Here is a 16111-nt window from a genome sequence, read left to right as displayed (position 1 = left end):
TGAAGGCAGGAGGAGAAGGGGACAACAGAGGATGAGATGGTTGGATGGCATCACCGACTCGATGGACATGAGTTTGAGCAAGCTCTGGGAGATGGTGAAGGACAGGGAAGCCTGTTGTGCTGTAGTCCACTGGGCCGCAAAGAGTCGGACACAATTAGCCACTGAACAACAACAACAATTTTCTCACGGAGCCCCGAGGCTCCAAGAAATACCGGCTCATTGAACCGAAAGAGTAGCTAAGTCCAAACAGCGCAATAAAGTTTATATTCCAACATCCTAGGAGCCATTAGAGAAGACGAAACAAATAAATTGACAGGAAACTAGTTGTACTTCATTCTTAAACAACCTCACAATGACCCCTCAAAGTGAGTTCTCAACCTCCTTCAGAAATGAGGAAGTTGAAGTTCAGAGACGCTCAATGCTGCTCCCGAGGTATCTGTGCTAAAAAAATGCCTCTGCCCTTTAGCGTATGTCTTTGCTTTCTTTGTTTCTCCTTCGAGGCAGGGATTGTCTTCGCCATGTCTGCTTCAGCAGCACCTAGGATAGCATTTTGCCACAAAGTAGAATTAAGAGTTCTCGAATTAAGTCATCTGTTCCAAAGAACCCCTCAGGTTACAGCATCTTTGGCATTTTGAGTAGCTAACTCCACCACGTTGAACAGCATGGTGAGAAAAAGGTGCCAAAAGAAATTAGAAGAAAGCGTGCTTGGTGGCAGAGCCTGGATAGGGGTGGCTCAAAGTCACCAAGCGGAGACCCTCGTGGGTCCATGAATCTGTGTCATGAAGCATTTCTTCTCACCTGCCTCCCACACCCTGAGCCTGAGCACAGGATGTACGGCTACCACGGAGCTGGCGGAAACCGTCCCCGGGGCACACACCGAGGACGTGACATGAGAGGTGCCCACAGGCTCCTGCAGCTTGGAAATGACCACATGCGGAGAAGCAGGGGTCAGAGACCTCCAGAGACCATGGGACCCATCCACTGGGAGGCATGTGTGGAGAAAAGATCAGGGAACCGGACTGAACGAAAACACCCCCGGGGGGCCACCGTTAGGTGGCCTGGACACTGTGCAGAAGAATTCCTGCTCCCAGGCCCTGGGTGTCCCCCTGACCCTTGAGTAAGACCTCTTCTAAACACAGTCTAATAAAATATGAAACTGAACTTCCCGTAGCACAGATTCCGACAACAGGAAATTAACAGCGCCAGAGCATTAGTAACTAAGTATTAATTGGTGGTTAAGTGGTTAAGAATCTGCCTGCCAATGCACGGGACACGGGTTGAAACCCTGGTCCGGAAGATCCCACATGCTGCTGCAGCAGCTAAGCCTGTGCACCACTACTACTGAAGCCTGTGCTGAGAGCCCGGGAGCCACGACGAGTGAACCCATGAGCTGCAACTGCTGAAGCTGGGATGCCCTGGAGTGTGTGCTCCGCAACAGGAGAAGCCACTGCAACGAGGAGCCCTTGCGCCGCAGTGAAGAGGAGCCCCCGGCTCGTCGCAACTAGAGAAAAGCCTGCATGCTGCAACCAGGACTCAGCACAGCCAAAAATAAATAAATAAATATGTTTAAAAAATGGAAAAAAAAAAAAAAGGAAAACCAAGTCCTAACAAGACCTACAGGAAAGATGGCGTTTGAGTCCTGCCAAGTTAAAGTCTGCGCTGTGGACAGACCCACGCTAAGTGCCACCCCGCTGACACTGGCACCAGTGATCAGCCAGTAATTTAACTGTCTACAAGAACAAGACACAACACACTTTAGGCACTCCCCTTGCACTACCCCCCACACACAAATCAGAGAGGGAATGCACAGAAAACAAACATCAACATGGCAGACTTCAACCAAACCATAACAAAAACTGCATTCACTGATCCAAAGTTAACATCCCCAGTGGTAGGAAGGCTGACATCACGTACCCCTGAGAGGATGACAGAGCATCCCCCCCCGAGTATTTCTGTCCGACATGCACAACCACCACCTGCTCAAGAGAAGAAAAGGGGCAACCCACACGGGCGGGGAGAGGGGGGAGACATACGCAAGCACACACACCCGACTGTCAAGGTCAAGGAGCACAAAAGGGGCAGTGTTACTGACTGGAGGACACCCGGGGGACGTGACAACTAAATTTCATGTGAGACTCACGGCTGGACTGGACCAGGGGCCAGAAAAAGACATTAGGGAAAAGCTGGTGAAACTGGAAGCAGATCTGTGAAGCACTTAATAATACTGTAGCAATGTTAATTTCCTGCAGTTGGAATCTGGGCTATGGTTATGTGAAAAGGTTAACACTAGCGGAAACAATTATTTTTGCAACATTTCTGTAAGTCTAAAATGATTTCAAAACAAAAAGTTGAAAGACTGAATTAAATCAAATGTAAATAGATTAAGCAGGACAATTAAAAGACAGGGACTGTCACATTAATCAAAGTCTAGAACAATGGAAACAGTGACAGACTTTATTTTCTTGGGCTCCAAAATCACTGCAGATGGTGACTGCAGCCATGAAATTAAAAGATGCTTGCTCCTTGAAAGAAAAGCTATGACCAAGCTAGACAGCATATTAAAAAGCAGAGACATTACTTTCATGATAAAGGTGGTTTTTCCAGTAGTCATGTATGGATGTAAGAGTTGGACCATTAAGAAAGCTGAGCGCCAAAAAACTGATGCTTTTGAACTGTGGTTTTGGAGAAGACTCCTGAGAGTCCCTTGGACTGCAAGGAGATCAAACCAGCCAATTCTAAAGGAAATCAGTCCTGAATATTCATTGGAAGGACTGATGCTGAAGCTCCAATACTTCGGCCACCTGATGAGAAGAACTGACTCATTGGAAAAGACCCTGATGCTGGGAAAGATTGAAGGCAAGAGGAGAAGGGGACAACAGAGGATGAGATGGTTGCATGGCATCACCGACTTGATGCACATGAGTTTGAGCAAGCTCTGGGAATTGGTGATGGACAGGGAAGCCGGGTGTGCTGCAGTCCATAAGGTCGCAGAGAGTTGGACAGGACTGAGCAACTGAACTGAGAATAACCTAAATGTCCATCCAAGGTGAATTCAGTGGTATAGGTATAACACAGCAATCAAAAGAAATGAGCTATTAATAACCTCAGCAACAAGGAAAAATCTCATAGATACCACACCAAGCAAAAGAAGCTGAACACCAAAGAGCTGAAACGAAAACCCGAATTATTCTGGTATAATTCTGTTTATGTGAAATTCTGGGCTCACTCAGTTGTGTCTGACTCTTTGTTATCCCATGGACTGTAGCCTGCCAGGCTCCTCTGTCCATTGGATTCTCTAAGCAAGAATACTGGAGTGCGTTGCCATTTCCTACTCTAGGGAATCTTCCCAATCCTGGGATCGAACCCAAGTCTCCTGCATCTCCTGCTTGGCAGGTGGATTCTTTACCACTAAGCACCGGGGAAGCCCCTATGTGAAATTCTAGAACAGGCAAAACTAGAATGACATCAATCATCAGTGTTTGCCTGAGAGTCGGTATGTGTTAGCATGAAGAGACTCAGGGACCAGGGGATTTTCCAGGAACACAGAAATCTCGTTTGGCGATGCAGTTGCATGAGTTTGTCCAAATTTATTAAACTATACTCTTAACAAGGTATGAATTTTATTGCACACAAATGATACTTCAGTGAAATTGACTGCAAGAAAAAGTAACGGACTTCCCTGGTGGCCCAGTGGTTAACACTCTGCACTTGCACTGCAGGGGCCACAGGTTTGATCCCTGGTCAGGGAAGTAGGATCCTGCATGCCATTCAGTGCAGAGAATAAATAAATTAAAAAAAATAAAAAGTAAGCCCCCCTCCATCATACAGTTATGGCAATACAGGGTAGCAAGTGAAGAAACAGAAGCCTGAATGAATGAAGCTTATGAGTTTTGACACTGCCAAGACTTTCCCCAGCCTTCAGATACAAACAGCTCAGGACGTTTCTTCAAAAACAGCCTTGCAGGTTTCACCAATAAAACCTAGAGGCCACTTAAGGCTCTTCCTCAGCACCTGGCATAGTCAGCCATGCACCTCTACAATCTCACTCGGAAGTAAACACCCCCAATCTGTCTGGCAAGGTTGAGACCAGGATTCTACTGATTTGGTCCCTGTAGAGCAAGCATCACCTGAAAATGCAAAATCGCTGTGGTCAGGTTACTGTGGAGCTGACATGTTTGTGTAGTTTACTGATGTCACACCTAAGTGTGAAAATAACACCAACGCGACTCCTTCTCTCCAGACACAACCTGGCTTCTGATGATGTCAGCAGAGCTAGTCCCTGGCAACTGCACAGGAGTGATTTATGTGGTTGTCCTTCCCCGGTGGCTCAAAGAATCTGCCTAAATGTAGGAGACCCGGATTCAATCCCTGGAGAAGGAAATGGCAACCCACTCCAATACTCTTGCCTGGAGAAGCCCATGGATAGAGGAGCCTGGCGGGCTACAGTTCGTGGGGTTGCTGAGAGTCAGACACGACTGAGCGACTGACACACTTTCACTAGAAGCATAATTGGTCTTCCCAGGCGGCACCAGTGGTAAAGAACCTAACTACCAAGCAAGAGACATGAGAGACTCAAGTTCGATCCCTGGGTCAGGAAGATCCCCTGGAGGAGGGCATGGCAACCCACTCCAGTATTCTTGCCTGGAGAATCCCATGGACAGAGGATCCTGGAGGGCTACAGTCCATGGGGTCACAAAGAGTTGGACACGACTGAACAACTGAGCATGCATTAGGAGCATAATTAGTGTGACCGTCTGCCAGGCAGGACTTTCTACAGGCAACGCCCTGCTAGGTGCTTTCCATGCGTTTAGTTTAATCCTCACAGTGGCCTCTAAGCACTCTCTTAAATTGAGATTGTTTTAAAACAATTACTTATTTATTATTATTTTTGGCTGCGCTGAGTCTTGGTTGGAGCCGGGGCTGCTGTCCAGTTGCCGTGTGCAGGCTTCTCGTCGTGGTGGCTTCTCTTGTTGCAGAGCACAGGTTCTAGGGCGTGTGGGCTCAGGGGTCAAACCCATGTCCCCTGCACTGGCAGGTGGATTCTACACCACTGGGCCCCCAGGGTAGTACTCTAAGGATTTTAATATTTATCTTTATTTATTCGGCTGTGCCAGGTCTTAGATGTGGCACACAGGATCTTCAGTTGTAGCATATAGGATCTAGTTCCCTAATCAGGGACAGAACCTGTGCTCCCTGCATTGGAAGCATGGGGTCCTAACCACTGGACGGCCTGGGAAGTCCCACTGCTGCTGAGTTTTGAGGCCACAATCGGGCTCCTATTGGGCTGCAGAACTTGATTTCTTAAGCGCTGCATGTAGAGATTAGACTTACTCATTCATGATAAATACATTCGTGTTAATATTGATGATTTTTTTTTTCCAGAAATACTTTCTAATGCCAAGACAGTTAAACAGGAAAATATAAAATGGGGGCGGGGGGAAGCATGGCTGTCTAGTTATAGGGTGTAAATTCTTCCTGAAACTTTGGGATAGGGTTTAGCCTCACCAGACAAGCTTCCACAAAGTTTTCAAAGACTCTCCTAGAAACAGAGAAACGAGAAGCACGGTGCCAGGCGGGAGTCACTGTCAAGTCACCTGGGGCTGTTTTGTCTCTGGGTCACCTTCCCACTCTGATGAACAGTGCCTCACGTTGAGTGGAAGCCACTTTCACGCACACGGTCTCACTTAATTCCACAACTTTTTGAGGTAGGCACGAAGGGCACATTGTGAACCCATTGGCTTATTAATTTATCAATACTGTTGAGTAGTGACAGTGCTGATTTCGGGGGCTTCTCAGAGAATCCACTCAGATCAGGTCCTTCAAGGGAAATTCGCAGAGCCTGGAACCTGGAGCTCTTGTGAAGAGCTCCTTGTGAAGGCAGCTGTCACGGAGGTGTATTTTCACATCTCCTTTGCCTCCTCACTGTCAAAGCAAACCAAGTTCCAAACACGCAGTTCTTCTGGATCAAATCCTGAGCAGGTCCTGGAGCATCTGGGTGACGACCCCCTGACACCTTCACTTTGTTCAGTGAAGAGTTAAAGAAGGGGGCTGACCCTGGATGGCCCTAATTCACACAAACCATCACAGCGGATTTTCAGGATAAATCACCCTAGGAGCTGGCCTTTATCATCCCTGTCTACAGGACGAAGAACGGGGAGCTCAGAAAAGCTCAGGGGTTGGGGTGAAGTCCTCAGGTGTGAACGGCTGAGTTGGGATTCTAACTCAGGTCCGTCCACTTGCCCCCAGAGGCTGTGTGCTCCCCACTGCTCGGGGGACAGGAAGCCAGGGCAGGGGGCAAAGGCTTTACATGCCTGAAGGTCACAGCTGTGCTGCCCTGAAGCCTGGAAGGCTGCTTTCCAGCCTGATACTGTCTAAACAACTGCTCGGCACACAGTGGCCCCTCTACTGAGGACACCCCACTTTCGGGGGACCCGCTGTCAGCCGGGAACCTCCCTGAGGTGGCTCCCGGCACAGTCCTGGCAGCACGCAGGGCCTCATCTAAGATGTGATGAGAACACGGTGTCACCAGCCACGTGGCTGGGAGCAAGGATGAGATGTGAACACAAGTGATCACAATGTAAGACCAAGTGTGAAAAGGACCCCACGGGTGAGCTTTGAACAGAAGCAGCCCTTCCCAGCCAGCTCCCAGACAGAGGGGTCCTTTCTGACAGAGGCAGGCAGGGGGCTGACATCTGGGGTGCCCACAGGAAGAGGATGGGGGTAGGGCAGGACTCTGGCTTGGCTGAAGCACAGGGAAGCAGAGAGAGGACTCTGAGAAGGTCATTAGGGGCAGGATTGAAGGTATTGAACCCGGAGTAAAGATACTCTGTGAGCTGAGTAGGGACAGGAGGAGTCACTCAAGGATGCTGAGCAGGGGGGCTTCCCTGGTGGTCTAGTGGCTAAGAATCCACTTGTTAATGCACAGGACACTGGTAGGATCCCTAGTCTGGGAAGCTCCCACAGGCCGCAGGGCAGCTGGGCCCTTGCACCGCAACTACTGACCCTATGCTCTAGAGCCCAGGGGCCAAAAGGACCGAGCCCACACCCCACAACTACCGAAGCCCGCACACCTACCGCCTGTTCTCTGCAACAAGAGAAGCCACCGCAATGAGAAGCCCGGCCTGTGCACCACAGCTAGAGAGCAGCTCCCCTCACCATAACTTGAGAAAGCTCGAGAGCAGCAAGGAAGACCCAGCACAGCCAAAAATAAATAAATACTAAAAAAGAAAAGAATGCTGAGCAGGGGAGGGATGAGGGGCAGCAGGGGAACGTCTGGGAGCTGGTGAGCGATGTCCCTGGGGAGTGGGCCAGGGATGAACAGCGGGTGGGAGAGCTGGGGCTATAATTCACATCCCGCCCGGCAGGAGCACCAAGACACGATGCAAAATGGACAATCGTTCCAAAGGATTCAGGGGAACTGGACACAAGAAAAGATTCTCTGAAAGTCACAGAAACACTTTAGAACAGTGGTTCTCAGACAGGGTCAATTTTGCCCCCTGGAGACAACTGGCTGTGTCTGGGGACACTTTTGGCTGTCATCACTGGGAGGCAATGCTGCTGGCATCTAGCAGGCAGAGCTCAGGGCCGCTGCTCAGCAGCCCACAGTAGACAGGACAGCCCCTACAGCAGAGAGTTAACAGGTCCAAAGTAAACAGTGTCGAGGTTTGGAAACGTGGTTTGGGGATTATAAGGAAAGACAAGGGGCACCGATGTTCCTCTCACCAGGAAGCTTGTGAGCCTGAAAAGTAGAGGAACCACCCGGCCTTCCCTGCAGAGACACAGCTACACACCAGGACCCACACACAACTGTGCCCCCAGGACTTTCGTCCACACTCCCAGAATCTGCTATGGCCAGGCCCGACAGGCAGCAAAGGTGAGGACAGGCCTGGCATCCGCCCTCCAGGCATTGCCACCCAGAAGGGAGACGAGCTGGTAAGAAGTACACACGTGTCTGAAAATGTATACACGCTTGCACACGTCTGTGCAGTAAAGACTGAACAAGGGGACGTCCCTGGTGGTCCAGTGGTTAAGACTTTGCACTTCCACTGCAGGGGCAGTGGGTGTGCCCACCGCCTGCTGCATCCCCAAACCACCAGTGACGTGTGTGCACCGTCACAGATGGGGTCTTCACCACAGGAAATGTTGTTGTTTAGTCGCTCAATTGTGTCCAACTCTTTGTGACCCCAGGCTACATCCCCCCAGGCTCCTCTCTCCATAAGATTCTCCAGGCAAGAATACTGGAGTGGGTTGCCATTCCCTTCTCCAGGGGATCTTCCTGACCCAGGGATCAAATCCGCCTCCCCTGCACTGGCAGGAGGGTTCTTTACCGCGGAGCTACCAGTGAAGCCCCTAAGCAAAGAAGATGGGAGAATAGAAGACTCAAGAGGTTTTAGAATTCTGCACACTTACTGTTTGTACACAGAAGGAATTACTAGAACAAAATCTAGGAACTGTATCTTATGTCTTCAGCACTTTGGACATGCCTGGACCAATATTTATTATACGAATCATGCAATCCAATTCAATCCACAGAAAACCATTAAGGATGGCATTTTTTTTTAAGGCAAAATAGGCCTCTTTCTAGCAAAGAACGTGCTACATAATTACAAAACTCACAGAAGATCAACAGCCAACAGCTATTCTGGGAAGGCTTTTAAGCTCAGGCGCTCTCAGCAGGGTTTCAGCTCCAGAGACTCGATGGGAAACGTGACATTCGTGGGGCAGCCGACGTTGAACAGGAACCAACAAAGCAGAGAGTTAGAGGCGCTGACGGGCGCTCTAGAGCAGAGAGCCAGGAACAGAGTTGGGAGGTGGGCAGCGGGCAAAGCTGCCACTGAGACTTGAGGGCAGGGGTCAGCACAGTGAGGACAGCATCACGTGTGCCCACGTGGATAGGATGACAGGACCAGGCCAGGGGGGAGCCTGCGACCACAGCAGTGGAGGTAGGAAGGGTGATCACATTGGGAAAGACACAGAGAATCTGCAGGAAGGCTCTGAACCTGAGACTCTGAGAGGTGGGACCCTTGAGCAGCTGGAGGCTAGGTCAGGAGCAGGGCTGGGGATTGTGGACTCTGTGCTTTGACATTTAAAGGACTCAACCCATCTGTGCCCCCTGCCACCAGGTGAGGCATTACCTCCATCCTGGAGAAGGGTGGTCGCCCAGAAAACCAGTGGGTCCCCGCTTGCGGGCCTGGGGTCCCCTGAGGCCACCAGGAAGGTCTCGGCCAGCATCCAGCCAGCAGAGGGTTTTGGTGGGGCTGAGAGGGTGAATTTAAAACCCTTGAGGTGGGAAAGCCTCTCCAGTGTGCACGCGAGCCTCCCACTGCTGGTGACCACCCCCTCCTCCCCTATGTCTGCCTTGCAGGTCGGTTCTGCTGGTTCCTAGACGCACCTGATGGCAAGGCCCTTCATAGGTGCTGCATCCTGTCTCACGGGGTGGATGGACCTGGCCTGGGAAGAAGAAAGACACCCATGTGGTAACTCTCCCTGTGCATTTAAAGCTTACTTCAGATGTGATTTCACAGGGGTTACCCTTTTAAGAAAAAGACAACATGTCAAGATACTGAGTGGTTTCCAAACACTGTCTGTCCAGGCATCTGCTGAGTTGAAAGAACAGATGTGTTTGAGATGGGGGTCCGTGAGACCCCTCCTCCCCTGCCAGGGCCCTGCTCAACCCCCAACCCTACAGCTCTGATCAGCACCCCAAGGGGCTCCACTTTTCCTTCCCTTCACGAAGGCTGACCCCAAACACCTGCCCCTGTTGCTGGTGGTCGTTCCACAAACCCAGAACCTCTGTCCTTGAATGTCGTGCCTGATGGGACATAGTTGACACCCGTGAGAGCCACTCCCTTCCAGGACTGACCCAGGCTGACCTAAGCAGCGGCTGTTCTGCTCATGGGAGCAAGGGGTGGTAGGGCTGGGCTGAGGGTTCTAGGTGCCTCCCCGATAGCATCACAGTCAACAACACCGCCCCACCCCCAACACCTCCAGCCCTGCAGAGTCTGGAACTTTACAAGCTCTGATCCTTTGCAGCCCTGATCCTCACCACCAGCTACTCCACCAGCTACCACATGAGAGGAACAGGAAGTTACTGTTGCCACCTACAAGTGAGGACATCAAGGCACAGAGAAGCCAGGCAGGTGGCTGGATCCAGCCTCTACTCTCTGAGCTGCCCACAGCCTGTGGACTCAGGGCAGAGCCCACAGAACCATCTAGAACCCCCACTCCATCCACCAACTCCTGCCCCTCGGTGGGCTAGGCCATTTCTAGCCCTACACTTAAACACAAAAGCTCTTCAAAGGTTTCAGCACTTTGAATGCAGGTCTTGTACCCCAACAAACAACTGTATGAGGTATTTAGTAATGATCGCTCAATGTTTCCCAGGAGAAACTTCCCAATGAGCATCTCAGAGATGATTCCACAAATGGGGCTTGACTTCCCTCAGCCTCTCTCAGCGATGGGAATCCTGACATCTCCAGGTATCTCCTGGGAGGAGAAATGGGGGGAGGGCTGGCAGCAGGAACAGAACCCAGGGGCTCTCTGCAGCTCCTCCCCCAAAGCCTCCCCTCAAAAGGAGAGCAGAGTGAGACTCAGCAGGGAACAGGGTCACCCCAAGTTCATTTCGGAAAAGCTTTGTTCTCTTTTCTTTTTTTTAATACAGTGATTTTTATTATATTTTTATTATATGCTATGTAATCTTTTTTTTTAAGCTGTGTCGAGTCTTAGTTGTGGCACGTGGGGTCTTGGGATCTTTCACTGTGGTGCGGGCTCTCTAGTTGTGACACGCAGGCTTGGTTGCCCTGTGGCATGTGGGATCTTAGTCTCTGACCAGGGATCACACCTACGTCCCCTGCATTGCAAGGCAGATTCTTAACCATTTGACCATCAGGGAAGTCTCTCATTTCTTATTATTTAAATGGTGCACTTTCTTTTTATTTTATTTTTGGCTGTGCTGGGTCTACGCTGCTGCACGGGCTTTCTCTAGTCTCGGTGAGTGGGGGTTACTCTCTGGTGCAGTGCAAGGGCTTCTCCTCCTGAGGAGCACGGGCTCTGCGGTGCAGGCTTCAGTAGTCGGGGCTCGAGGGCTTACTGCCCCATGGCAAGTGGGATTTTCCTGGACCAGGGATCGAACTCGTGTCCCCTGCACCGGCAGGCAGATTCTTAACCACTGCACCACCAAGGAAGTCCTGTTCTCATGTCTTTTGCTCCCCTAGTAATGCTCAGAGGGAAGTTCTGTTCCTGTGGCTTTTGCTCCTATAGTAATCCTGAGAGCAAACTTACTCATTGTTGGACGTTCCAAATCACTCAGATGTGACTCGGGGGCTACAGTCTGTAAACCAAGAACTTCTCAAAATGAAGCCCAGTTTAGTTCAGTCGCTCAGTTGTGTCCAACTCTTTGCGACCCCATGGAATGCAGCACGCCAGGCTTCCCTGTCCATCACCAATTCCCGGAGCTTACTCAAACTCATGCCCATCAAGTCAGTGATGCCATCCAACCATCTCATCCTCTGTCGTCCCCTTCTCCTCCCACCTTCAATCTTTCCCAGCATCAGGGTCTTTTCCAATGAGTCAGTTCTTTACATCAGGTGGCCAAAGTATTCGAGCTTCAGTTTCAGGACTGAATGAATATTCAGGACTGATTTCCTTTAGGACGGACTGGTTTGATCTCCTTGCAGTCCAAGGGACTCTCAAGAGTCTTATCCAACACCACAGTTCAAAAGCAACAGCTCTTCAGTGCTCAGCTTTCTTTATGGTCCAACTCTCACATCCATACATGAGCACTCAAAAAAACATAGATGGATGCCCAGACCCCAGGAAATCCCCGGCCCTATTAGTCAAATGGGAGTGACCTTCGAGGGTTAGCATTTCTGTGGTTCAAGGAAGCCACAGAAGAGAAGGGACCCTGGGCCCTGGCCCCCATGTCTCCAGCAGCTGGAGACAGGACCTCCTCACTCCATCGTGGGACGCTGGCTAACCACAGGGGCCCTTGAGGCCAGAGCCGGGAGCACAACCTAGCCCCTGGCTGGACCACAAGCCCTGCCTGAAGCCATGGAGGGTGAAACAGGAATCTTGTGAGACACCCACTGCTCTTGGTGGGGACGGCCCTCCTTTCATTGGCGGCCACCCACCCCCAGGCCTGGGCCACAGCAGAGGGATTTCCAAAATGGAACCAGCCAAAACTGTTGAAAACAACTGTCTATTAGAACTGGAAGAGGCCTCCAGGTCAATCTAACACCCCATGTGACAGGAGAGACAACTGAGCCCCCAGAGGAGATGCTACGATGCACCCCAATAAACCTCCCTCAGAAACTTCATGCAAGAACAGGACATACAGGCAGGCTGGGTTCTCCTGGAGTATGGAGGGTTAAGAAACACCCCTGTGTCTTTAGGGCCCTGGGCTGGGCTGGCAACAGTTACAGTCAGTGTGAGGGTCTCGGTCAAAGCAGGAGTCAAGGGTCCCTGTGCTTGATATTTGGGGGTGGGGGAGGTCAGAGGAGAGCCTCCCCCAGTACTGATCAGCTTCCACAAAGAGGTGGGAAGAAAGCCCCGAGGGGAGACGCAGGAAGGAGAGAGGCTGACTTTAGAAAGTCTGGAAGAGAACTTGGGCTAAACAGCTGGGAAAGACTCAGCTGCAACCACAGGGGCCAGGAAGCCTGGAAATGCTGCCCAGCGGCCAGAAGGGCGAGACCCAGAGCCAGTGGGTCAGACTGGAATGAGGGGGTGGATGCTTAAATTTAGCCAGGTAAACAGTTCCAGCAGAGGGGCTGGGAGGAGTGGGCCACCATTGCCAAGGATGGCCAGATTGGACCAAACGTCAGGTCCGCTTTCTGGGCTCCACCAGCTTGCTGCCTGGAGGGGGCAGTCTGTACCCCTCAGAAATGGGGAGAGGGTGATTTGTACTGTAAAAGGTGGCTCAGATGAAAAACCGTAGGGATTTCACCTTCACCAAGTGTCCATCCCCAAGCCCTCTCCCGGGTTTCTCTGAACTGCTGGATGCAGTTTGAAGATGTTTAATAGATACATCACCAACTCAATGGACATGAATTTGAGCAAACCCCAGTAGATAGTGAAGGACAGGGGAGCATGGCACGCTGTAGTCCATGGGATCACAAAGAGTGTGACATGACTGAGCGACTGAACAACAACAACAGGAATTAGCTAGGGATGCCCCCAGAGAAGGCAATGGCACCCCACTCCAGTCCTCTTGCCTGGAAAATCCCATGAGCAGAGGAGCCTGGTAGGCTGCAGTCCATGGGGTCATGAAGAGTCGGACATGACTGAGCGACTCACTTTCACTTTTCACTTGCATGCATTGGAGAAGGAAATGGCAACCCACTCCAGTGTTCTTGCCTGGAGAATCCCAGGGATGGCGGAGCCTGGTGGGCTGCTGTCTATGGGGTCACACAGAGTCGGACACGACTGAAACAACTTAGCAGCAGCAGCAGGGATGCCCCAAGGTGAGAGTGGAGAACCACTTCCCTCCGCTCTGTCCTCTCCCCACTGGGGACTTCTAGATACACTGCTGTTGTGAGGCTCAAGAGACTTGAAGGAGCCCCCCAAACAGCAACAACCAACTACTGAGAACTCTACGGACTGTGTTCAGGTGTGGGGAAGAAGCAGGGGGACCGGTTGTGCAGAAGACGAAGGGGATTAATGGCAGGCAATTTGGAACAGAGCTCGGAGCAGGGAACAGCAAACAGGACAGCTCTGTGGGCTTACTCGTGTCTATTTTAGAGACGGTGAGGACCAGCACGGCACGTAAAGCCTCCTCCCCTGCCAGACACGCCAGCATGGCCATCCAGAAGCCGCAGAGACACCAGGAGCGAAAATCAGAACAGGCTAGCCTGGGCTCTGGTCCTCCTTGAGGAAGAGCAAACAAGAAACTCTTTGAGCTGCCACTAGAGTAACAGCAGGGTGAAATATGCAGGTGAAGGGCAAGCCCCGGTTTTTCCTTTTCGTAGCATATGGCTCCCAGCAATTTGGCTTAGACTTTGGGCATAGAAAAATCTTTTTTCTTTTTTTTTTTGTTTTAGAAAAGGGTTGTTTGCAAGCCAATCAGACCCCTTGGAGGCAACGGCTCCACAGAAAGGACCCAAAGAAGGCTGTTTTCAGACTGAGCAGATGTCTGTTCACACATCCATACTCGAATACCTGAGAAGTTGGGGCCTGGGACTGCAGGGCCTGCAGACCCCAGCAAGTCCCAAGCCCGAGGGCCAGTTTTTCCTAGAGGGAAAGGAAGGGGGTTGCCCTCAGATGCTTATCCACATGCCACCTCGGTAGGTCCTTGGCTCCACAAACGTCCTCCTCTGTGCCTGCTCCACCTCTGATGGTGCAGAGACCTCTGTCCTCAGGTTTGGGACTGGACCTCCCCACAAACGCCCTGCGCATCATGGCTCCCTCAGCGTGCAGAGGTCTCAGCACCGCCTGCCCTTTCCAGTAGAGGTATCTCCTTCCTCCTGCTATTTATAGCTACAAATCTTCTGTGTGAAGACAGAACAGATGCTATTTTGAAATGGAGGAAACCACCAGGCAGCCTTCCACATCTCATGGGTCGGCAGGTCTGCCGGGGACCGAGTGGGCACCTAGCAGGCATGTGGGTGCAAGCTCAGGCTGGGTATCACTCATCCACGCCTGAGAGGGAGCCTTGCGCTTGGTAAGTGAATGGCACATGTGATTCCCCACCGGAGGGGCGGGCTCCAGGAGAGGGTCCTTGGCTCTCCCAGGTGTGCCCACTGTCCCCAGCCCCTGTGTTGCCTTAGGGCTAGCCTCAGGAGGGGCCACCCTGAGCTTCCACTGCGGCCCCTGGCCCGGTGCTGGTAATCTGGCCAGGAGCGTGACTCTGCCCACTGGAGATTACCGCACCCACCCTGACGGCACGCATCACATTGCTGTCAATGGAAACTTCCTAGGCCACTAGACTGGTAACAGGATTCTCCTCCAGGTACCAGGCTAAAGCTCTGCCCGGGTGGTGGTAACTGAAGGCGGTGGCCAAGCAGCCAGGTGGCAAAAGGGCCGGGGGGCGGGGTGGGCAAGCGGAGAGCAAGTCCCCCAGCACAGCCAGGTCACACCTCAGCGCCTCTCTCTGTCGGAGAAGCAATCCTGCTCCAAGCAAAGACAACGAAAACATCCAGGAAAGGGCGCTCTGTCTGGAGTGCGCGGCCAAGTATCCCCCGAGGCTCCAGGAGAGGGTGGAGAAAGGCCACCCCGCACCTCTCGCGGCCAGCAGGGAAGAGGCAGGGGGAGCGGAGGCGCAATGAAAGAAAACAGAAAACTCGGAGGACCAGCCGGAGACCTGCTCGGGCTTCGGCAGGAATCCAGGCACCAAACTCACACTGCTCTCGGGGGTTAAAAGAATCCAGATGGAGCCTCGCCACAGTCTGGCGGGCGCGGGGCGCAGAGCCCACCGCGGAGCCCAGCTGGGCCCGAGCAAGCGGAGAAAAGCGCGCGGGAAGCTCGGGGGCTCGCGGCGCGCGGACTGCCCGGGGCTAAGCCTGCGCGCCCGGGGGGCGGCTCCCCGCAGCTCCCGGGACCCGAAAGAGGCGACACCCGCCTCCCGGAGGGCGGGGACCCTTGCTACCTGCCGGCTGGGGGCGGCCCGGGCGGGGCGAGAGCCAGCGGCCCCAGCTTTGTTCGGCGGTAGAGACCCCTTCCCCTGCGCGCCCCCTGCCCCGCCGGGCCCCCCGGCCCCGCAGACCCTCCCCGGTCCGAGCTCGGGGTCCCCGGGGATGCGGTGGGGTGGGGCCCCTCCTGCACCGCGCCTCTCTGCTCCCGACACGGGCACCCAGACTGGCCGGCGGGCGAGGGGCGCGGGGAAGTTGGGCGGCGGGGCGGGGGCTTACCTGCGCGTCCGCGGCTTGTCAGGCCCGCGGGCTCCCGCTTGCTCTCCGGCGGCCCGGCCCTTCCAGAGCCCGCGGGGCCCGGGTGGCCGGGGGCGCCGCCTCTCCGCGCTGCGGTTCGGTCTCGCCGTGCGTCCGCCCGGCTCCAGGGGTCGACCACTCGACCCCGCGGAGCCCGAGCTCTCTATTCGGAGGGCGCCTGGGTCCGAGCCGGCGGGCGGAGGCGGGCAGCGGCCGGCGGTCGAGCGGAGGAGGCCGGGCGCTGCGCGGGGCTC

General features: G+C 53.0%; 1 protein-coding gene across 1 annotated transcript in view; it reads right to left on the bottom strand.

Annotated features, from left to right (window-relative positions):
• The window catches only part of WNT5B (Wnt family member 5B), an 81641-nt gene extending 65718 nt beyond the window's left edge, over positions 1-15923 (bottom strand). Inside the window, exon 1 of the mRNA XM_024991524.2 lies at positions 15840-15923. The gene's annotated coding sequence lies outside the window, so the exon portion shown is untranslated. The remainder of the gene's footprint in view (positions 1-15839) is intronic.
• Between the last annotated feature and the right edge of the window lie 188 nt (positions 15924-16111).

Source organism: Bos taurus, chromosome 5 (assembly GCF_002263795.3).
Source record: "Bos taurus isolate L1 Dominette 01449 registration number 42190680 breed Hereford chromosome 5, ARS-UCD2.0, whole genome shotgun sequence".
Lineage (NCBI taxonomy): Eukaryota > Metazoa > Chordata > Mammalia > Artiodactyla > Bovidae > Bos > Bos taurus.
Note: the sequence above shows the minus strand (reverse complement) of the source record. Positions and strands in the feature narration are given on the sequence as shown.